The sequence below is a fragment of the Myotis nattereri genome (assembly GCF_964212035.1).
Source record: "Myotis nattereri genome assembly, chromosome: 4".
Classification (NCBI taxonomy): Eukaryota; Metazoa; Chordata; class Mammalia; order Chiroptera; family Vespertilionidae; genus Myotis; species Myotis nattereri.
In genome coordinates, this window is record NC_138079.1 from 59,009,896 (window position 1) to 59,034,842 (window position 24,947).

General features: G+C 38.2%; 1 protein-coding gene across 1 annotated transcript in view; it reads left to right on the top strand.

Moving 5' to 3' along the window:
- The window catches only part of PAM (peptidylglycine alpha-amidating monooxygenase), a 272,140-nt gene that overhangs the window by 45,174 nt on the left and 202,019 nt on the right, over positions 1 to 24,947 (top strand). The gene's annotated exons all lie outside the window — the stretch shown is intronic.

Below are 24,947 nucleotides of genomic sequence, written 5' to 3' on the forward strand. Positions count from 1 at the left end.
GCTGGGCTCTAAAACCCTGTGCAACAATGCAGTTGAAGGTCAGGGACATTGATAGGAGGGCGGGGGCTGTGTTGAGTGCTTGGAACTTCCGTTAAGTCCCTGGGCTGGCAATTATTGTTTCTCTAGCATTGTCAGACAAGAGCTGGCCCTGATTGCTTCATACTCTACTACACTTGACTCCCTTCCTTTTTCCTTTTGACTCGGTGCCCAAGACACCCCTGGTTAATATTTTACAGGAATGCATTTGAACCCTCACTGCTTGGGAAAAACAAACACTGGGTTTTAAAGAAGCTCCCAGAGGCCTAGAATTCATGATTTTGAACCCAGATGAAATTTTCCACCTGACTTGGGTTCTTCCTTTTTATATATATGCTGTTTTCTGAGCATTTGTTACTTAACATCACCATTGATAATAGCTACAGCTTTCTTTTGTGAGTTTGTGTTAATAACATAGATGATGCTTTGGTGGTACTTGGTCCCTATTAACTAGAATACTTCTACCTCCTTACTTTCCCCATCCCATCCCCCACCCCCAATACTGCAGTGGGACCATTTTTGTTGTTTTTAGCCAGACATGCCACAGAATAAAACAGACAGTTTGTCACGTGTATCATAAAATGTATAAATATGTGTTAACTTTTGGAGGGAAATGAAAAGAAGAAAACCAGGGCAGTTGATTAAAATGGGATAATCAACTGCATAATAAGTCACACCCAGCAGGTTATAGAGGGAGAAGTTATTGGCACTTTTTACTCCAGGACATTTGGTGTGCTTCATTGCATTTGACCTTTTAGAAGCCATTGACATCATTTGGGAACTGCCAGTAAACCTGCCTTAACCAGTTAAAGAGAAGGAATCATAGCATTGTGGAACTGACTTGATTAATTTAAATCCAAACACACGCAGTCCTGCCTGGATGCCCTTTGCAATGCCCTTGCACAAAGGAATTCCATTCAGAAGCATTATAACCCACATCCTGCTGTCAGGCCCTTTCAGCTCTGTTGGTCCTCTCAGACTGCCGGCAGCATCTTTAACCCTTTTTATGCTTCTTTTCATCGCATAAAAACAATATCTGTGCTTAGATTCACACAAATGCTTTACATTTCACTCCAAGTTCTTTCTTTGTGTCCTAGGGAAAAGGTATTTTAAAGTTCCACTAATTGAGAGACTAAAATGGGAACTTATCTAAAACTGGCTTCTTTAGAAAAGTGTATTAGAACTTAATCCAGCACTTCCTCTGGGAATTGTAATCAAAATTAGAATCATGAAATGTTGAAATAAGTTTTTGGCATTAGAGTAAGCTATCATCTATAATACCTTTGACATTTAGATTAAAAACATTGAAGGTTTTATAATCCATGTTTAGTTTTGGGAAAACATCAAAGTTAATTGACTTGTGGGTGAGTTCCAAGTGGTATAAGGATACTCTAATCCTGGATTCTTAAATGAAAGCAAAGTTAAAATTATTTAAGGATAAAACTTTGAATAATTTCAGACTATTACAGTCTGAACTGAGTGAAGTATTCACACGTTGGTCACTCTGCTGGGCTTGGTTGCAGAAGAGAGCAAATATTTGTGTGGGAGAAATTTAGAAAATTGCTACTAGGTGCTTCACATCACATAGAAATGTTAAACTGGAAAGGACCAACACCCTCATTTTAAATAGCAGAAAAGTCTACCCGCCCCCCCCCCCCCCCCAAACACACACACACACACACACACACACACACACACACAATTGATTATTCAAGTTCTTAAAGGCCCTTACTTGGCCAACTTCTGCTTCTTCATTACCCAGTTACCACACTCTTCCAGAATACAGATGAAGCCTTTAGGGAAGGTGGTGTAATCCCATTCTCTGGTTTCATTCGTTATCATTAATTTTAATTACTGTTTTAAGGGCTTGTGATGTGCCAGTACTTCATTCATTATTTTTGTCTTCATAACTACAACGTTAGGTATTGTTCTTCTCTTTTTGAAAATTAGGAACTGGCATTTAGAAAAGTTAGGGATTTGCCCAGAGTATTAGTTACTCTGAGAAAGTGGGCAGGAGCTGAGGAGGCAGCCTCTCTAGGATATCATTAGCTAGATACAGGGAAGAGAAAAGGGCAACAACAGGTATTCCTCCCAAGCCTTGTCCGTTGACTTGAAAATGTTATGGTGAATGCGTATGCCATGGGTCAATGGTAAGAGAGGGAGAATTAAGGCAATTTTGGCTTTAATTCTTCAGTGGATTCACTGTAAGGGAATATGAGGGCACCTCCTTTCTAGCTGCCATTAGCACTAGATGTCTAGGTGAGGAATGTATTGGGGAATCAGGGAACCTAAGTTCTTTCAAAGACCAAATGAAAGAATATAATCTAAAATACTTTGTAAAATAAATATAATTAGGACATAACATTTTTGTTCATCTATTCAATAAGTATTTATCAAAGTGAATGCCAAATGTAAGGTGTGGTGCTATATGGAGAATAAGAAGGAAATAGAGATTTTGTCTCTACTTCTCAGAAGGTTAAAATGAGTAGGAAGATAAGATGCATGATAATAAACAGGCAATAGAATGTTTTAAATGCAATTTGTAAGGTAGAGAACACTGGAATTCTGGAGGAAAAGTCTGTTCCTGATGGAAGAGATGGGTCTTAAAGAGTTGGTAGGGTTTAGATTGGTGGGGAGGAGAGACAGAATGGATGTGAAGGGAGTAATAGGTAGGCATGTGTGGGAATTACAGGAGTTAGAGCAAAGGCCTGGGGGAAGGAAAATACAGAGACATACTCGTGTATCCAGTTGTATCATTGGCTGTAGCTCAGGGTGCCCAGAGTGACCAAGATGTGAAATTTGCACTTGACTCAGTGACCACAGGGGGAGCCTTTGGGGATTTTGGAGTTTTGTGGTAAACTTGTAGGGCAATGGTTTTGAAGCTAATCAAGGACAAAGTGATACATAGAATGATTAAAGGAGCGAGGCACTGCAGCCAGGAGACCAGAGAGTCATGAGATGACTGGAGCAGATCTAAGCTGGAGGGGACAGCCTATCAGTGAAATTTGGCCACAGACTGGATTTAAGGGTGATGGAGAGTTAGAACTTTTTGCCATTGGAAGTTCTGTGATACCTTTTCATCAAATTAATATGCATTTGTTTTAATTAACAAATTTAAACTCAAATGCTAATCATAAAATCCCATATACCACTGGTTTTTTTCAGTACTTACATGCTTCACTGGAGTTAGGAAACGTGTTGTATCAAGACCGGAGGAGCCAAGAATGTTGTTCATCTGGACTAGAAGTTCAATATAAATTATGAGGCAAAACTAGTTTAGGATGAAGGCTGTTTTGCCTTATCATCAGAAAGGTGATTTGGGAGAGGAAGCAGGCTGGCCACTGACTGGTCAAGACTTTAGAAATCCTGGCCAAATAACCCCTCAGAGGTATTACTTTAACCCCATTTGCTTCTAAATTGGCACTTGCCAACATGATTTCACTTAAGTTTAAGAAACAAGGTAAGCTCAGGACCTTGGTGAACGCCAAATTTCATTTTAAGGATTAAGGTAGCTGCATGGGAGTTGACGAGATTTATAATACCTTGAGAGTCAAGGGGTATTTCTTTGGGAAATGTGCTATGTCTTTTCTTTCCCTATGAAAGAATATTTCCACCTTCTAGCTTTTGTTTTCTTTCAGTTTGAGAAATTAAAATGTTATTTAGATGTCATTGAAGCCTTGGGATCCACTGGGAAATAGGTAGATTTTCTGAAGTTTAGGACACATACAAGGGGGTAGACAGTTACCCAGGGGAAATAGGTCAGGGCTTGGTGGAGCTAGTGCTGTTACTGGGTAGGTGTTGTGCCTGCTCCCAGCGTGGTGCTGTGACTGGCCTAATGTGGGAATGCACTTCACAACGCCTCCCTGTGCTGTCCTCAGGAATCCAAGGAAAGGAGGTGGTGACTTTTGTAAGAAGTGACCCACCCAAGAAAGAGTTTATGAGCTCTGAGAAGGTGGTGAGGTTGCACTGACCATAACGTTTAGTTGGAGTGTCAAGAGGAAAAAGAACACTGACGAGAACATGACACGGTGAGCTGTTTTTGTAGATGAAGAGGAGAATAAAAACGAAAGGAAGCCTAGAACTAGGAAATGGATATTAGGAAAATGAGGCCCTTGTTTTTTCTAAAGCAAGTCTGGCCACCTGGGGCCGTTTGTCTCACTGACACTTGATTTCTACGCCTGCTGGGGATCTTTCCTATTCCCTTCAGCCTTTGTAGTGGTCAGAGACCTCTTGGTTTGGTCTTATTTTGGGGCAGGTTCTTCTTAAATCAGTGCCTTTAAAAGAAAAGCTAACAAACAAGCTTTACTATTGGACTATTTCTTTATGACCATCCATCTTTGAAAAAGTCGATACACCCGTCTCTTTTTGGTCTATGTTATATAGATAACCTTCGTTTGCTTTACCCATCTTAATTCTGTTTGACAGGTGGATCATCTCCTTAGTAAGTTGTCTGAGACACCTTGAAATAGTCTGGCTAGTATGTTAGGATCTAGTCCTTATTCTTCTCAGAGAGCAGGTAAATCAGGATTGCAAGTTCAGAACATATTGAAATGAATTTCCACTTTCCAAATTAAATAGTAATTCATATCCATGGTTAAAAAAAACTTAAAAGTTTAAAAATATACAACATAAATATTGGAGGACTTTCTCAATTTTTTATTGAAACTGTCCGAAGTAACTACCCCTAGCAATTGGGTGTGTATCTTCTAGACATTTTTTTCAATACATATTTCAATAAACAAATATATTTATTTTAAAATTTGAGTCATATATATGATGTATATGTGTGTGTGTGTAGATTATTTTCACTTGTATCATGGCAACTTTTGCATATGTATCATTTTCACTTATATATGATAAAATTTGCATGTTTTGCTTCTCAAACTCAGGGTCTCAGGAAAATCAAGTGAGTAGAGGGGAATAGTTCTGTTTTTGTTGTAAAGCTTTTTCAGTTTACCTAAGTTAAGGGAAACCAAATTATTGTGGGTTTTGTGAGTGCAGACTTTACTATTCTTTCAGAATTCTCCCTCCAAATTTTCAGATATGCTTAAATTCTGTGTAGTTTTCCAGATTGTACAGTGGGGCTGTTTTATTCCATTTGACTAGTTTTGTAAGCAGTATTATTGCAATTCACTTGTATGCTTTTTTTTCCTCACAAGGGAAACATTAAAGGCAGGCTTAGCTTCATCTAAATTGAAGTAGAAATAATAATAGTTTCTTTGAAATAACTTAGATCTAAGTATACAGCACCGAATGACAGCCTTCATATTTTATTGTTACGACTATCTTAAAGAAGATCTGCCAAGTTACTTGCTTATCTTTACAATTACAGTATTTGCAGTAGAAAAGTTAGACCATGGTAGTGTTTGAAAACATGTCAATCCAATATTCATGGAGAAGAAAACAATAGTTTGCATACTCCCGGCAATAAATTATATACTTATGAAAGCATTGCATCTGATCAGATAAGCATGATATATCATTAGAGACTCAGTTTGATTTTGAAGCATTGTTATTTTAAGCAATTACTTTAAACCTGGTATTTTTAAGAAGGGGTTGTATTCCCATGAATGTAGGTGACAGAAGCGGGGCAGGACAGATTTTTCAAAGAAAAGATTTCAATTGTGTGTAGCTTGGGGGTTATTAGAAGTAGAAGTAATTCTGCTGTGATGGAAGAGACTTAATCAAGAAGACTGTGTAGCAGTAAGATGGCAGATTTCCTCTGATTTTATCTAGGTGTCATAATTAGGCATTTTGCTGGAGGTGTTTTCTGGGTAAGTGATGTATTGGCAGGGCTTTACTGGAGCTTGGAGATAAATGGACCAGGCAGCTGCTGCCTCCTGGAGAAGTAAATAGAGAGAATCAGTTTTCATTGTTATCAGCACACTGACCTCCGAAGGCACAGATGTGAGCTTTCCTTTCAGGGGGAATCAAGTATTCACCCTGAAGGAAAAGGATGTTTTAATACAATAATATTAATGTTTGTTAAATGAGAAAACCATCTATGAATACTTACACTATGGCTACCTGTGAGCATTATTTATTGACCTGTGACTTCATCAGAGTTTCAGCTGTGAGAGGAATATTGCTAATGGATTCATGTAATGACATTTGTCATTAAAAAGTCACATCGTCATGAATAGATTCAGAATTTATTGAGTCCCTTGCTCTGTGTCACACTCAGTGCTCTGTGACAACCTTCGTTTCCTACTTAGCAAATCCAAGCCTGGTAGCTCCAGCCCCAGGAAGTTGTTAAAGCAATTAAAGGCTCTGTCTCCCCGCACATTGCTTGGTTACCATAGTATCCTCTGCCTCCAAGCCTCTCCTGATGATGTCAGTATGCATACAGGGGTTGTTCAGAGCATCTACGTGGGGATGATTCACACTGCAATAAAGCCCCTCTCTTGTTGCTGGGTTTCCAGTGCGATTTCAGACGTCCCTAGAAATGGAGGGTAAGTGCCTTCTTTTGCATATCAGAGAATTACTAAATGCCTCTATTATTCTGTTTTAGCTGTATGAATGGTTTCATGCTTTCCAAGATATACTACTGCCTGAAATCATAATGTTTTGGAGCATTTCAAGCCAATTTTCTAGAATAGACACAGTTTATACTGTGTGTGTGTGTGTGTGTGTGTGTGCATGTGTGCTTGCACATGTGGGACAGACATAAAAATAACTGTGAATGCACAATGTAATGCCTGCTACTCTCCCTGGTTGGCAGCAATAGCAAACACGATTGAGATTTTAATTTTTAAGTATTTGAATTATGTAAATTTCTTAAAGTATGTTGACAGGTGTCACAGCACAAATGGGGCTATATTCCAAGTGTGTGAATTACATACTTTTTGTTGATACTTTATATGTTTTATCCAGCTTAAGCAATATTAACATTTCAGAGGTCTAAGATAATAGTGGCAGATATTATTAGAAAGAAGGGCCAAGTGAGGATGTGAATCTTTATGTTAGAGAAATGAAAACTTTCGCTGTAGAACAAAGATTTAGTTATGGGGCGACATATGAAGTAGAAAGTATATTGATAACCATGGTTACATACTTATTTTATAATTTTAATGTTTGTCAAAATATCTCACGACTTGATAACGAAAATAATGCCCCTGTCTTGTGATAAATGAAATTAGTGCTTCATGAAAGTTTTCCATACAACCTAGTGAGGCTTCTTAAGGATAAGCTGGCTAGCTGTGTCCAGCTCTATGGGAAGAATGCTGTAGAATCACCTACAACATTCAAATAGAAGAACCATGGACAAATATTTTCCTTGAAAAGTTAGTCTTCTGTTTTAGTTGTTTCACTCAGTATGCCTCAGAAAGGGACAATGAATGCGACACAGAGACGGGTTTCTTCCTACCAGCTTCTGAATCTCTCCATTCTGAGAGTTCTGTTCATATGTTAGTCATGCATTATTCCTTCTTCTTGATCCCCAGGGGACTATTTCAGTATATCCTTCACAGAATGTAATACTGTGTTTAAATGGAGGAGGTAGGTAAAGGCAGTTTCTAATTACTCACCGGATAGCCTTGCAAGAAAAAAAGAATGAGAATGGAGTGGATGGGGTGCAGAGCTCTCCTGTGCCTTTATGTAGCTTCACCTTTATTCTGTGTTGGAGAGAGACAGATGGCTTTTTTGAGATGTTGGTAAACGGTTTAGAGTCTGTCCATTTCTAGAGGGACATTGATTAAAACTGGCATTTTATTTTTGGAGTCTTCCGGAATATCCCCTGCTATCTAACTTTGCTTTGCTTTTTGTGTGGGATTGTATTAGTAGACTGGTTATCCTCTTCAGTCCCCTTGCTATAAAGAATCACTGAGAAATACAGCTGTGAGAGTGCAAAAATAGGTTAAAATTTTAAATGTAGTTGCTTGTATGTGAGGATAACGCTCTTATCTTAAAAATAATAAATTCATATTTAGTGAATTCCTTTCTATCTGAAAGCATGCTAAAATGCTTTGACTTTTAACTTCTTTTCTAAATTCAGACTTAACCCTGTTTTTGTGTTTGAAAATTTGCCGGTTAATTGCTATTAAAACAAATTCCTAAAAAGTAGAGATAACTTATGATACTACCTAATTTAGGTCATGGCAGCTCAAATAGTAAAGAAATTGAATCTGTATAAACTGTTTCCATATTTTTAAAACCCTTTTTTGAAACACTTTCAGAATGTTTATGTTGAAAAGAAGACTGGTACATTTCAGGATATATTATATCAGGGCTTTGCTCTTTGTTGTAGTAATGTTTTGGGTGATATGATTTAATCTAAGTAGCTAACTCTACAATAAAAAAATACTTATGCAGCTTTGAACCCTTAAGATATCCATGCAAGTATTCTCCTGCCAACTTGAACGATACAAGTAGCATTTTATATAGAGTGGTCTGTAGAGATTATGGTTTTTTTCATGCTTTAGTCAGGAAATGTTTCCAAGCAGTTTTAGGCAGGGTGGTTTTAAAAACTTGTTTAGCAGAATTTTCATTTTATTTTTATGTCATAATAAGAATGTTTTAACTTTTACAGATATTTAAACTTATTCCTGCTGAAATATAATATGCCAGGTCTGTAGACTTGGTAAAGCATGAGACGAGGAAATATAAATATGGCAGAAAAAAGGATCACTTTGACTCTCTGCAGATGATAAGTTAAAACAAACCAGCACCCAAAAGAATTAGAGGAAGCTGTATGGGAACATGGACCTGGAAATATGCATTTTGTCCAATGATAGGAGAGAAACTCAAGCTGTGAGGAATTGGTTATGTGCTTTGCCCAGTTTCATTTTTTAAAATATATTTTATTGATTTTAGAGAGAGGAAAGGAGAGGAAAGGATTTTAGAGAGATAGAAACATCGATGAGAAACATTGATTGGCTGCCTCCTGCATACCCTTAACTGGGGATTGAGCCTACAACCCATGCATATGCCCTGACCAGGAATCGAACCATGATCTCCTGGTTCATGGGCCCATGCTCAACCACTGAGCCATATGTACTGGGCACTTTGCCCAGTTGCTATGTCCATTTAATGGCAGAGCCAGGGCTGGGACCTGGAAGCCCACACTCACAGGAGGGTTTTTCGTTTGCATGGCAGTACGCTCACTAGTTGGAATTGAGTACTTTTTGCTAGGCAACTTCTCCCACAAAAGAAGTGATTAAAACAGTGTAATAGCTGGAAACGTGTATTAGTTTTCTTTTGTTGCTATAACAAATGACTTGCAAGCTTGGTTGTGTAAGGAATACAAATTTATTATCTTAGAGCTCTGTTGGTTAGAAGTTGGACACAGATCTCAATGGACTACAGAATCAAGGTGTCAGCAGGCCTACATTTCTTTCTGGAGGCTCCAGGGGACAATTCATTTTCTTGTCTTTTCCAGCTTTTATGGGCCACCTGCATTCCTTGGCTCATGGCCACCCTCCTTAATCTTCACAGCTAGGAAGTGCAGACCAAATCCTTATACAGCCATCTCTCTGATTCTGCACAGCTGGGAAAGGTTCCCCACATTAAAGGACTGGGGTGATTAGACGGGGCCCATCTGGATAACCCAGAATAATCTTCCCATGTTAAAGCCTTTAATTTTAATCACATCTGCAAAGTTATTTCTGTTATGTGAAGTAACATTCACAGGCTTTGGGGATTAGGACACAGACATCTTTGGGGATCATTATTCTGCCCACCACAGAAAGATTGCAAAATGTATGGCGGAGTCCGTCAATATTAAATTCACAAGTCATGTATTTTTACTGACAACTATAGGTGACACTGGGGATTGCCAACTGAGACCATGAAATTTTGACCTAATTGGGTGGATGCAATCTTCCCCAAGGATATCAAGATGCCTCAAGAGAGGTAATGAAGGAAAATCAGATTAGAACGAAATGTTTCACCAGCTCAAACATTCAAAACTCCGAGGTACAGATGTGAGCCTTATAAAATAGCGACACTATTCTCAGTTTAATATTTTTAGTGTGACACTGAGATCAGATGAAGTTAATTAAACAAAATTGATTTGGGATTGCACAAATTCTATTAGTTAACTCCTATGTGAATGAGCCTGGGTTTCTTTAGAAACTGAAGGGTAATGGCTGGGCCACTAGAGACCCAAATGTGAGATCTAGTAACCCTGACTTTTGAATAACACTGTCGTTCACAGATCTGGATTTAAGCCACATGAGTCACAAGACTCAGCTGATGAATCTGGCAGGTATGCCCTACATGGTTCCCTAGTAAAGCACAATATATTATCATAATAAGTAATGCTAGACTTGAGGCCAACAGCTGCAAAAATAGTTTCTTTTATTGTTCACATCCTGTGTTTACCATAAATTTGAGCCACTTCATAGTACCTGGGTCCATCCACACTACGTATAAGATAATTTATACCTAGTAGTAGGTTCTACACCTTCTTTGTTAAACACTAGTGGTGAAAGGCGCAGAAGAGGGACTTTTGGGCAGAAAGCCTAACATTACATTTTGCTGTGCTTCTCTCAAGTAAAGGAGGTGGAAAGAAAACCAGCGGCTTTCCTGCTGGCATTTCTTATTATTTTTAGAATTATTTTCTGGAGGACAGCTGAACAGTGCTGTAGGACATTGGCTTAGAAGACAAGGGTTTGTGGAGGCCGCCTTCCTTTGTATGAAGTAATTATTTTAACATTGTTTCTTTTTGGTGCTAAAGGACTACAACAACCTTAGGAGTCAAGATAACAGCAAAATCAGATTTTATGCCATCATGGGATTTATTTGTCAATCAAAATACTATCATTAAAAGAAAATGTTACGTGACAATGAAGTCAAAATTAGAGTGGCTAGTTACACAATTTTCTATATGATAAAATAGCTGTGCATCTATAGAAAACATCTCTATAAATAAAAACATACATTTAGTTGAAAGTTTCTTACTTTATGCATATATTAAACTCACTTCAGTGTTCAGTTTCTTTTATTTATCAATAGTAAGTTACCATTTCAAGTGCTGATATAAATAAATAGAAACCAAACACCTTTAAACAGGTTTTAAAATATACACAGAATTTTCATTTTAATACTGAATTTCCCCAACTATGGTAAATTAGAGTGAGTAGAGATCAAATCTTTGTTTCCTTAAAAAAGAGAGAGAGAGCAAGAGAGAAAAACCTTCACCATGCATCTACTTTCTCTGTGATCGAAGAGACTGTTTCATCTTTAAATCATTTTAAACTGCCTCGGTTGCTTTACTGATCCTTTAACTTTGTTAAAAAATTATCTTAAAAGTTTATCTTTGAGAGAGATCAGAGATAAAGGAGCTAATGGAGAGAAGAGAGTTTTGAGGTTCTGAATGGTATTTGGTCAGTGGTATTTGATAAGATGGAAGGAGACTTCAAAATCAAAAACTTCAAAGACTCTTATGATTTCTAATTGACTGTTTTGGAAGCTAGCTCAGAGATTTTTGGGTCTAGGGGGATTTTCCTGGAGTGGAAGTAAAGCAATCACAAGTTAGTGAAGGAACTAGGCAGTAATCCCACCTTCCTGCTCCAGGGGATCTGCAACCTGAGAGCCACTGAGAGCTCTACTCATTTCCCTCACTGACCTTGCAACCATTTGATTTCCTTTAACTTATTGTTGCTTTAATTTGACTTTCATCAATAATTGTAAAAAAAAAACAATTACTGAAATTATGAAGAAAATTGTTGTTTTGTGGAGTGCCCCTGTTTCTGCGAGTTTCTGATATGGAAATGAGATTCCCTCCCCCCTTTAATTTCTCTAAGGTAGCCATTTCAAGTGCTAATATAAATAAAGAGAACACCTTTAAACAGGTTTAAAAATGTATGCAGAACTTTCAGTTTAATACGGAGTTGTTACATCCTGTGTTTCATCGGAGTGACGATTAATGGAAATAAAGGGTACCTGTTCTGCAAGCAAAATCTGTGGCCTGGAGCAATTAGGGAGAAGAAAGATCAAGATCAAGATCAAGCAGAAATACCTTGAAGGGTACGAGGGCATGGGAGCAGATGCTTGCCATCTTCTGAGGGATAGTTGCTGTGACCACTGCTTTGTAGGACTGTCCAGGAGATGGGGAAGATAGGTAGGGCTGTGCCCAATGCCTGGTGCTTACTATCTGTCCAAGATGACTTTACAAAAATCCTAAGCCTATGTTGGGGCTGGAGCCATAGCCATGCTGGAAAATCTGTGACAGGGTACAGGAGAGGGAGGTGGGTGCAATTAGGGACCATTCGTCAGCCTTCAATATTCCTAACTAAGGGAGTGAGCTCAACAACCAAAAGATGTTTATAAATTCAGTCCTCCCAGTGACACATGCATGCCACCTATGTAAGCTCAAACGTTTCCAGAGTCCTGGGAGAGAGGGTGGCACAGGACTGTGACTCGCCAGTCGGAATATTAGAGTATGGCAGGAGTCGTGCCGCATTGTTTTCCTTACTGGCAAAGGTCCGTCTTCAATCAAAATGCAATCTCAGTAATTACTATTGAATGCCCTCATGTACCTGACAGTGCACTAAGCACAAGGCAGAATTAATCAAAGGACAGTGTAACCTCAGATTTCAAGGAGTTTCATCTAAGAGCAGAACTATATATGGAGGAAAATGTTCTTATCATTGAATAATAATTATTGTTTTATTTTCATGGTAATTTTAACCAAGTGGCAAATTCATTTTATTTGCATTCAACTGAAAAGTAAATTTATCCTAAAATTCTAAATGAACTGATGTGTTTTCTTTTTCATATATTTTTATTGATTTTTGGGCGGGGGGTGGGGGGGGGGGAGAGAGAAAGAGAAACATCAGTGATGAGAGAAAATCATTGATTGGCTGCTTCCTGTCCGCCCCATACTGGGGATGGAGTCTCCTTGATGGGATCAAACTCAGGACCCTTCCCTCAGCAGGCTGATGCTCTATCCACTGAGCCAAATCAGGTAGGGCCTGATGTGTTTTCTTGATGGCAGACCTACCGTTATCCTGTTAAGCTTTTCATCCCCCCACCTCTCTTAGTCCCATTCGCCTAACTTTAAAATTAATATTTCTTTCTCTTGTGTGCTCTCATAAATGTCTTCCTTTCTCATATACACACAATCACGCAGTGTGCATACACTCACATACACAGAATTACTTTATAAGTGATTCCTATCCTAGTCCTTCTCTTTACTCTTGTTTCCATCTTCCTTTAGGCTCCCGATAACATTTATTGTAAGCAGCCCAGCTCCTGTTTATTGAGCGCCTACTGAATGTAAAGCACCGTGCTCCACACTGAGGCCTCTGTCCCCCTTTCTCCCCTCCTTTTACTCCCCCTGTAGACCTTTGATTGTAGTCAGAAGTATTTCCTTTCGATGGGTAGAAGTTAGGTAACATTAACAGAGAGAGCAGGCTGAGGGAAGGGGCACAGCTGGTTATAGAGAGAAGAAATTGAAGATACAATTGGAAATCAAAAAAATAGGAACTGAAACAGCACGGCGATTGTGTGGAAATTGGAACCCTGTTAGGTCAATAGGACAAGGTAAAGAAGTAGCACCAGCTGAATTATTTTGTGTGTCTTATCAGGCATATTTTGGTGAGCAAAATAGATCGCCATATTTGCAAATTGAAACTTCTGCACTAACTTACCAGTTTATCCTTTTTAACTAGTTAATTCCCAGGTTTATAAACCTCAAAACCTTATACTTTTTCTTGATATCACTGCAACTATTTCTCTGTCCTGCCTATTATCTGGCCACCATTACTTATTCTTGACTGCTAAACTTTTAAAGTGAAATCCCTACATAATCTTTAGAAACAATTTGTGCTTTATAAATGGAACTTAAAGAGGAAGATGTTCTTATGCCAAGAATCACCATAAAGTAGACTTGATAATTATCTAGAATTACCTCCTAATATGTTAGCTCTGTGAGTCTTTTCCAGTTAGGTATAACCATTGTTAAAAGACTGTGCAGAAACAGTAGCTTGAAATTTGTACAGACTTAGTAAAATGTTGAAAATTTGAAGAATAATTGATTTTTCTGGTCAGTGTATTTTCATTGTCACAGTCTCCTGTATTGATTTGGTTTCAAGTGTTATAACAGACATCTCACTTGTTATCTGCCTGAAGGTTTTTTTCATCTTATGTCAAAGAAATGTAGGAGTGGTTTTTAACCTTGAGATTTGGGAAAAAGAAAAAAGATCATTCTTGATGAAAGCTTTCACTAAGTTATCCAGAAATTTATACTTAAGCTTCCTGACAGCCAGTAATTATCAGATTGCAGTTACTTTTCAGATGTGTTTACTGAGTTGAGGTTTGTCCTATTGATTTGAATCATGAATTAACTCTCACGTTAATCCAGTCATTTACCTCAGAAGTCAGTCTGCCAGCCTGTGCAAGATCACTATGGTACTGCTAGACACACATTTTTAATTCTTTGCCACAAAACATTATTGGGCTCAGAGAATTAAGGCATCCCCTGCTTTGAGGAACTTACATTTTAGGGGGAGAGATGTGAATACAGGAGCATGATACCACACGGATGCAGACACACCTATTTCTTTGTCCCCCTTTACAACAAAAGTGCTCAAGCGTGGCCCATGCATTTGTCTGTGGTACAGTTCTTCCTGGGCTCTCCTGAACCCATTCCTTTCAGAACCCACCTCTCCACCAAAACTGCTCACGTTAGGACCATGAGTGGCTGTCAGGTCATTGCCGCGGTCACTTCTCAGACCTCCTCGGAATTGACTTTCTCTATCATGTGAAATGATCATTCTCTACTCCTCCAACATTCTTCTGGGTTTCCTTCAGCTTAACTTGCTCTTCTTCCCCTTCTTGTTATGTTGTTTGCTGGGTCTTCATCACCTTCCTGACTCTAAATGTTGAATATCCGAGGACGCAGTCCTTGCTTCTGGTTTCGCCTCTGTTGAAACTCAGTGATCACATGCAGTCTCTTGGCTTTAAATTCCATCTGTACACTGACAGTTTCCAAACTCACATTGCCATCTGAGCTTCTCTCCTGAACTGTAGACAATTGGAGGTGCATCTAATAGGCACCCTAAACATAATGAGTCCCAGACTCCTGGTCATCCCCCTGTGCTGAACTTGCTCTTTCTACAATCTTCCCTCTATCAGTTCTCCCAGAAATAATCAGTGGAAACAGTTTGGTATATGTCTCTCCAAGCTCATGTGGCTGAGTATGTTTATTTCTCACCACCACTCTATAATGTCATTTTGTGTATACTGTTTTCTTTTCTTTTACCCTTCCACCCCCAGCATTTCCTGAACATGTTTTGTATACTCTTAAGTATTCCTTGGAAACCTAGCATTTAGTAGGTACTTGGTTATACCATAATTTATTAACTACTCTTACTAGATTAGTAAACATTGAATTGCTTCCATGACTTACTACCATTATATAAACTATGAGTAGTATTCCCATTACAAAAAAGAAAGAAAACAAGCACTTCATCATTCTGGTTTTACACTGTCCCAGTATGATAGCCACTAAGCATATGTGACTGTTGAGCACTCAGTGTGACTAGTCCAAATTCAGATGTGCTGTAAATGTAAAATGCACACCAGATTTAAAAGACTTAGTTAACAAATTTAAAATGTCTCATTAATAATTTTTATATTGATTACTTGTTGAAATAATATTTTGTTTATTGGGCTAAATAAGAGTAATTTAAACACTGACTTCATCTTTGCCCTTTTCGTTTTTTAAATGTGACTACATGGAGATTAAAAATGGTATGTGGGGCTCATATTATATTCCTGTTGTACAGCACTGTTTTAGTTGCTCAGGTTAAAAAACTTGGGGTTATCCTTTCCTCCTCTCCACCTCTTATACTCCACCCATATCCTGTTGGTGCTACCTTTAAAATATATCCAGAATATGACCACTTTTCACCTCCACTTCTCCCCCGAGGTCCATGTCTTGTTTAGCTTCGTGCAACAGCCTCTTGCCTTAATGCTTCTTCAGCCTAATCTCAAAATAGTGGCAAAGTGATTCTTTGAAAACATGTCAGATCATGTCTCTCTTCTCAAAAACCTCCAGTGGCTTCTTTTCTTATTCCGAGTAAAAGTCAAGCCCTAAAGAAGCTGGTGACCGTCTATCCCAGTGGTTCTCAACCTTCCTAATGCCGCGACCCTTTAATACAGTTCCTCATGCTGTGGTGACCCCCAATTTCATTGTTACAAATTGAACATAATGAAAGCATAGTGATTAGTCACAAAAACAATATGTAATTATATATGTGTTTTCCGATGGTCTTAGGCGACCCCTGTGAAAGGGTCGTTCGACCCTCAAAGGGGTCGCGACCCACAGGTTGAGAACCACTGGTCTATCCCTTGGACTTTATTTCTACACTTTCCCAATCTTAACCAAACATGTTTCCCATGTTGGGTCTTTATATTTGCTCTCCCCCAGCCGGAGTCTCTTCCTCCAGATATCTGCAGGCCTCGGCTTTCACACCCTCAGGTCTTTGCCTCAGGCCTGTAGGAAGGGATAGGGACCAGGGAGCAATGGAGACAAGAGATCAGATTCTGAATATATTCTGAAGGTGGAGAGGAGAGGTTTTGCTGATGGACTGGGATGTGAAAATACTGAGGATGACTCCAAAGTTTTTTGGCCTGAACATTGACAGGATAGAGTACCTGTATAGCAGATTATGAAACCTTGTGTGATATTTCTTGATTGTTTTCAATGAAATATAAAATAGTTAATTTTGGTTGGCTTTTTGTAGCCTTGAGTCATTTTTTAGTTCCCAAGGGGGTTATAAATGTGAAAGAATTTACTTTCACCTATCTGTCACTCACCAGGGGTTTCTTTTTTAAAAAAAATTATTAATTTAAAATCCCTCTCTCTCCCGTGTAAAAAATCCATTATTTTCTGAAACTTTTATCCATTACTCTAATGGATTATAGCTGCCTCCTCATCATTTTATTTAATAGAACTATTAGCTGCAGTGATAAAATTATCAAGCCATGTATACATTTACTTGCATGGGGAAATAAACCTTTAATGTAGCAATATAACAAAGAGTACAATGTATTTTATTCTAATGCAGATTTAGTCACTGGGTCTAATAAATGACTTTTTATATGTAGAACATATTTTCTTTACAAAGGAATTACAGTTTGTTGGAGCATGGGAAAGAGTGGGTGATGTGATTTCTAGTCTTACAAAAACTTAAAGTAAAAAAAAAAAAGGAAAGGTGACCAGCTATTGAAAAGTTTCATTGTCAGTAATAGATTAGTTACCCTGGTGGATGAGGTAGCATTAAATTGAGGACCAAGGTTCTGATAATTATAAAATGGTGATGATTTTAGGATTATAATGGTGAGACCTATTTCAAGTCTTGTGGTTTTAGAACATTTTGAGAGTGTTTCTCTTAATACACTCAATTTTGAATTGTCCATATTTATGGAAATCTGAAAATGAGTTGATATCTGAATTCCAGAGTAAATCTGAAAAGTGACTCAACACAAGACCAAGTCGTGGCCAGTGTGACGGAGAGGTAGCCTACACTGACTGCCTTGTCACCACTTACTCTGGGGCTATAAATGAGAAATAAAATTATGAGAAGGTAGGCAGCATTAAGTGTGGAGGATAATTTGGATAAGAAAAATAAACTGGGTTATTTTAGCTGAAGTTAAGTATTTTCTATATGATTGTGTAAACTTTCTGATTATTCTAGGTAAAAAGAAACATAATTCTTCAATTATTTATAAAAATAAACGAAACTTCTACAATATCACTAATAGCAACCATTTCTGTCACATTTTAACATGCTCAAATCTTAAACCTTCTTTCCACCCTCTCTCCTCTTTAAGATACTCACCCATCTCCCTTTCCCTATTCCTCCTATTCCTTCTCCTGCCTCCCCCTCCCCTTCTCCCTCTCTTCTCTCTCCTTTCACTGCCAAACCCTATTTACTTCACTTATCATTCACTCAAACTGCTACCCCCTTCTTCACTGCTCATTAATTCATTTCAACCTGCTTCAAACCTGGAACTAATCCGTCAAAAGCCCTCAATAACTATTAAACGGCTAAATGCAATGTGCCCTTTCAGACTTTATCCCAAATAACCTCTTGGTAGCATTTGGCCCTATTGATCACCATTCCCAAGAGATAAGTAGGCATGAGAAAGCATTATGAAGTGTCCCTGCCTGTCCGCATGCCACCTTCTATCTGGTATGTTCTTCCCCTCTGCCGTACTGTTCCTATGAAAGCCCAGTTAGCTCTCTGAAAGTTTCTTTGAATCCTAACAAGATTAGTTTTTCCCTCCTCTCTGCCACCAGTCATGTCTCTTGTTCATACATCTTACTATATGTGTCTTCGTTTTACATTCAGTTATTTATGGCGTTGGCCACGTAGCTAGACTCTGATCTGAGACCATTTAGGGTAGGGGCCATCTTTGTTCATCTTTATACTTTGACTCTCAACATATAATAAGCACTTGGTAAGTGCTTATTGGATGAATGAATATATTTTGTTATGGTGCATATTAAGAGTTTAGAAATATTTTCATTGTCCATATTTGTGTGTGCTCATACTCCTTGTCAAATTTCAAAACATAACTGATATACTGAGATTGCTATGAATCACTGAACTTACTCTCTAATCTTTGATGCCAACTATTTAGTGCTAGTGAGAGGATCGAAGACTGAGTTGGGAGAATACAAAAATGGAGAGACAGAGGAGAGCTCTTCCCCTGTGATCCCTCCCTGTGTTCCTTTCTGCTCGCATGGCCTAGTTACAGAGAGCTCCTGAAACCCACCCTCCCGGGTAGAAGTGCCGACTTTAAGTTATATCTGCACTTTCACATATCCATTCATTTCAGAATGAAATAAGGTGAGTCCCAGAATAAATTCACTTATAAAAATAATAGCAAACAGAAAACAAGATAGAACAACAGCAAAACAACCTGACATCATTTGGGAGAAAAATGAAGTGTGTCACTTGTTAGAAAATTTCTGAAAGTTCTGGTATTTCTTTTAATAAAGTTTTATAAGAATATGTTAACAAATATATAAAATATAAATATGTACATTTGTAAATTTTCTCATTTAATTGCATTTTAGTAGGATTACTGTTAGTTGTCCAAAATATATGGATGGTAATTTTCAAATCTTTTCTCTTTACTTTATACATATATGACTCTTTCATGTGCATTAGAATTGCCTTAAAGAAAGTGTATAACACATGGAGCTCTGGTAAAATAGAAATAAATAGAAATATTTTTGAGAGGATATTTGTACTGTCACTAGATTTTGTTCTTAATTGACAGTGCTCTATTTGTTGCCAGTACTGTTTGTGGCAGTTTTTACTTTCATTTATGAAAGAAAGTACGTGTTATGTCTCTTGTACTCTATGAAAATGTGCAGCTCTGGCAATTACACTGGATGGTTTCGCTGTAGTAATTAAAACACAGATGGAGCTCATTTCTTTCCCAAGTGTTTGATTGGCAGATTCTCTGTGATCAACACTTCCCTCAGCTGAACACATCAGCACCATCTGCCTCCACTCAGCTTGGAGAGGGTGGTCGCAGCGGAATTTCCTGATCATCACAAGAGCCAGTTTAAATAGAGTATATTACTCTTCCTGAAGCTCTGAAATTTTGCATATACTATATAAGGGTTTTCATGACAGTTGGTTTGCAACTTACAGAAATATTCATTAATAAATATTTTTGAAGTCCACTACTCCTTTTCTTTGACTAAAATATTTACAGCATTCCAAAATCACTACATCTAAAAAGTTCAAGTTTCTAAATAAGTTGAGTGGATGGGGCATTTTGTTTTTAGGGAGGTTGTTAGAGATGATTTCAAATTGGGATCCTATGTTTTGAACCATTAGTGCCAGCACTAGTTACAAGTAAAAATACTTGAGTATGCTGCCTCTTACAGCACTACAACACTTTAGAAGAATATGCTAATCTAAAAATTATTGTATATTTATAATTGTTAGGAATAGATTAGGATAAATGATACTTCTTTATTTAAATAATAGGATAAGAAATGGATTGAAATTTATGTTCATCAAATTTTGATGTAGATAATTGAATGTGGGTTGATTATTATGTCGAAAAACATACATTTAAGACCTCAGAGGGAAGGTGGAGGGCGGCGGTAAGGGGGAGGGATTAACCAAAGGACTTGTATGCATGTATATAAGCCTAACAAATGGACACAGACACCAGGGGGGTGAGGGCATGAGTGTGTGTGTGGGGGGGTAATGGGGAGATAAGGACACATATGTAATATCTTAATAAGGAAAAAAAAAAGACATTGGATGCACAGAAAAAAATGACATCTTTAAAAAGGAGATTATAAAGATAATTATTTATTGTCCTAGAGCTATATTTTGAGATGTTTGCTTTTGCAAACATATAGTCTGGATTTGTAAAGAATACACATGTATTATACATAATAACATGAATCCTATACATAATTAAATAATGGTAAACTGATCTGAGATCCCCTTTACTGTCCAAATGGAAAATAATCATTGTTGCCAAGATGAAAAACATGCTATGTAGTACTTATGGGAGAAACTGAATGAATTAGACTATTGCTCACATAATTTAGAGCAAAGAATAAAAGAATTAGGTAGAAAAAACATTTGGAAAAAACCCTGGGATATACTCATTACTTATGGTTCCTGTGGAGACTCACTTATGGGCAACAGTGACTTTTGGACTTTGGCAAGAAGTTGACGTTTTAAGTTTGTAAACCTAACCTCTTCACAGTTGGAGTGAAAAACACAATGCATTTGGAAGTGAACCAACAGAAAAGAAGGGAAATAATTATAAATGTATAGAAATTTATCATCAATTACCAGAAACCTTTAAAGATAAGCTTTGAATTAGCCTCTCATTATGTTTGAATATATAATCACCTCTAATCAGCTTGGAATTTTTCAAGGTAAAGGGTGGGAGAAGGAAGGAAGAAAAGAGTAACTAGTTATTTACAATGTGCTTTAGTTTATGTAGTAAACATTTATCCCGAGGAGCCTACGTTCTCATAAGGGAAAGGATGTAATCGTTCCGATCCAACAGACTGCGATAAGTACCGTAAACACAGTGCTGTGCAAGTTTAGAGAAGGGAGGCCCCAAACGAAGAGGAGCCCAGACGGTGTGAACATCCACTCACTCAGGTTCCCCTGCTCCACATGCACTGTCTTCTTTCCCAACCCGTTTCTTCTCTCTGTGCCCCCTCCATTGAGGCAGCATTTTCTGTATAGTTTACATTTGCAAACAGTCAACATTTATTGAGTGCTTACTGCATGCCAGACATTTTTCTGCGTACTTTTCTCATTTCATTCTCACAGCAACCCTATGAGAAAAGCACTATTATTGTGATCATATTTTGCAAATGACGAAATTGCCTAAAATGACCCAGCTAATCCCGTAGCGGGATTGGGGTTACTCCAGGCAGAATGCCAGATTACTGCATTACTGTAGTGCCATTCGAGCCCACCCAGCTCCTGGAACTGCCCTGCGTGTGGAAGGAATTTCCCCCATCCCCACCCGCCTCTGGATTTAATCCCAGGGCGAGGGAAGCAGAGGAGACAGAGAAGAGCACCTCACGATGAGGAATTAAGGGAAGAGGAGCTGAGAAGGGCAACTGTCGTCAGGAGAGACTGGGCAGGGAGGAGACTGTTTATCACAGGGCCCCCCTCCCCTCCCCGGCACAGACTCCCTGCCATGGTTGTCCCTGGGCCCCTCCACCTTATCCCTGTTTATGCCCCTCTGTCTGTGTCTAGTCTAAAGGGTACCCTAGAGATAGCGTGAAGAAAATACTTCTTAGTGGAAAGGAAGTTTCACTTTATGAATTGTTTTTCCAGTTAAAAGATATTGCTGAGCACCTGGACTCGATATTGACTAGGACATGGAAAAGCAAATCTCTTACTTAAAACATGACAGAACGCGCACAGTCCCGAGGGAATGTGAGTTCCCCTGTCTTAGTCCCAGTTCCACTCTCACCTCCTCCGTCTGACTCTTGGTTTCCTTGTGAGTAATATGAGGGATCTGGGCTAAAAGTTCTCGTGTCCCTGCCAGCTCTGAAAAAAGTTGGTGGTATAAGGAGTTTACAGTCTATCTGAGCAGACATGAAAAGTGTATATTAAAATATGAATAAAAAGTTAAATACAAGGAAAACTTATATATAGTGAAAGAAACAAGAATAGATGTTGTCCATGGGAGTGTGGGGATTGATTGCAGTGGAAGTTGCTTACTGATATGGGGCTTACATAGGTGTATAATATGTTAGGAATCCCTGAATTATATATTTAAGATATGCATTTCATTCAAACACACGGCAAAGGAAAAAATGTTAAGTAATGTAATGAGGCATGTGAAAAATTGAATCTCCAATCAGTGTGGAAGTTCCAAATAGCAAATTCCAAGTAAGGACTACAGATACTAGACAGGTGAGCTACGTTAGGAAGATGGTCTGAGACAGCCCAATAACAGACCCCGTGCATGATAAACTATTACTTTGCTTCCCTTCACTATTTTTGTTTCTTGAAATATCTATGAGACTATTTGATTTTTTTCTTTTCTCCTGGTCTTCTTAAAATTGCAGTACACTTTTTATCCTTTTTTAAAACATTAGCTGTTGCTATTTCTTCAAAGGGCCTACCCTTCTTTCTTTTTTAAATCTGGCAGTTACTGTAGGAGGCTCACACATCTAGATAGTTCTTGGCACATAGTTAACACTCCATAAATATTAGTTCCACAGAACTGTTGAGTTTATGTCACTATTATGCTACAAGTTTTTGTGTGTAACCAATTAAATGTACTTCCATCTACTCCCACCCCTTTTCTATAGACATATGATGTGTTTGTATACTTTCGACTGTTTCTTTAAAATATTTCTTTGTATTTTTAATTTAAATTCTTACCTTTGGTTAAAATCTTAAACTATTATTTCACTGCAAATAGCACATTAATAGTTGGTTGAAAGTGATTCTTTTATTATGTGCAGTCCAAAACTTAAAAAAAAAGTTTTGGCAGCGGGTGATCTGTGTCAGATGACATCAGTGCTAGGAGATAATATGATTAAAATGTCTTGCCTTAAACAAGGTGGAAAGAGTGAAGGAGAGGGAGTAGATGAAAGAAGTTGGAATAATGCTCAGCTTGAACGACGAGTATTAAGCGTGGACAGAAGCACAGATGAGGGAGGGCAGCCATGTCCGTCATGCTCACGATGCTCCTAATCTACACTATCCCAGTTTCATTCCCAAAGTTGGGCAGTCTAGGTTTTTGCGGTGTGAATTCCAGGCCATGCTGATTTAGTACTGGTTATTTTTGATCTCCTTTTACCTCAGTCCCCTAAGCTCTTAAAGTCCACGCTCAATATTACTTGTTTCCAAAACCTAAAAGGCAGCACTGACCCTAGAAAGTGAGGGTGACAACAGAGAGTGGAATGGTGGCACCGGCACCAGTAGTGGGTGTGTGGCGAGTGAAACTGAGGTGGACAAGGGACACAAGCCAAGATGTGACCAAGGCGTGGTTCAGAAGGCTGCTCCTCACTTCCCTCCCGTTCCCCAGAAGATAAACTTAAACTGGTCTCACATGCTCAGGCTGGGCAAGGGGAGAGGGTGTGAGCACAGTAACTTACATGAGGAGAGCCCTGGCTCCGAGGAGAGCTGTCTAACTCCAAACTGACCAAGAAGTTCAGTAAGACTTGATTTTGATCTCTAAAAGTAGTTAATCGAAGAGTTTTTTGATAGAGCAGGAATAGGTTATAGACAGTGTCAGTGTCTGAAGTTGTCGGGATAAAAGGATGAGATTTGAAAACTTTCATGAAGAGACAAACATGTTTCTAAGGTACTTTGTACAAATTTCAAAATTTTGATTCTTTCTGGGATAGTTCACTGGGAATCCAATCCCCAAGATGAATGAATCCCCAGCTGGGCATGAACGCCAAATAAGGCTTCTCTGAAGGGAGCCCTTTTTAAGGCTCCTGGGTTATTAAAATCTAAATGCCAACATCAGGGTGCAGAAACTGTAGCATGTTATAAATGTTTACATTTCATTTGTTAAACTCCTCTTAGCACAGCCATAAAACACAGTGGCTGGCTGTGTAATGTAATTTGAGGATAACACAGAAGTTTTCCCACTGCCAAACTCCCATAATTTCTGAATTTTGAATATTTAAGCTTTTCCAAATGGATGTGATAGAGGTTATTTTACAGAATTAATTGTACAAAATTGAGAACCAAAAACTTCTCAGAAGTTATTTCTTTGGAATAGAAAATTTTGGTGGGGGAAGAGGATGAATGAATGAAGTGTGTAGAGTCATCAAGATAGAGAAAATATAAAGAAAAAGCATTAGCTACTTCAGAGTTAGATCCCTTACATCTATAAATTTTGTCACTACAGCGAAGTGTTTTCAAACTATCAGAAGCTGTTACAGAATAGACTAACATAACAATGTTTACTTCACAACACTGAGTTGAAATAATAATAAATTGCTATAAAATCTTACTAAACTTTAGGGAAGAGAGTTATAAGACAATGAAAAACTATTTCTTTTCAAAACATAAATAGGAATTAATGGTATGTGATATCCCAATTTTAAAAAAATATTTAAGTCATAAAAATAATTATTTTAAAAAAATAATTATTTTCTCCTTAAAATGTTTTGAGTGTGACCATCATGCAGAAGTTGGTGTGGGAAATAGACAAAGTCTTAACAACTGGGTGATTCAGGCTGTCTTGCATCTGTGACTTGATTCCTGGAAGGAACACTGGAGCAGATGCCAAACTACAACCAGGGAGAGCAGTTAAGACCAAGTAATCTTAGTGTGCTTGAGTAAGAATCAGAGTTTGGATTCTCTCTTTTCCCCTGGGCATTTTCCCCCACCCCTCCCCCCCTCCCCTAGGAATGGACATAAGGAAAGAAACTGAAAATGACCCCAGCTCAAGCTCTAACTTCTACTGGTTCTGAGTTT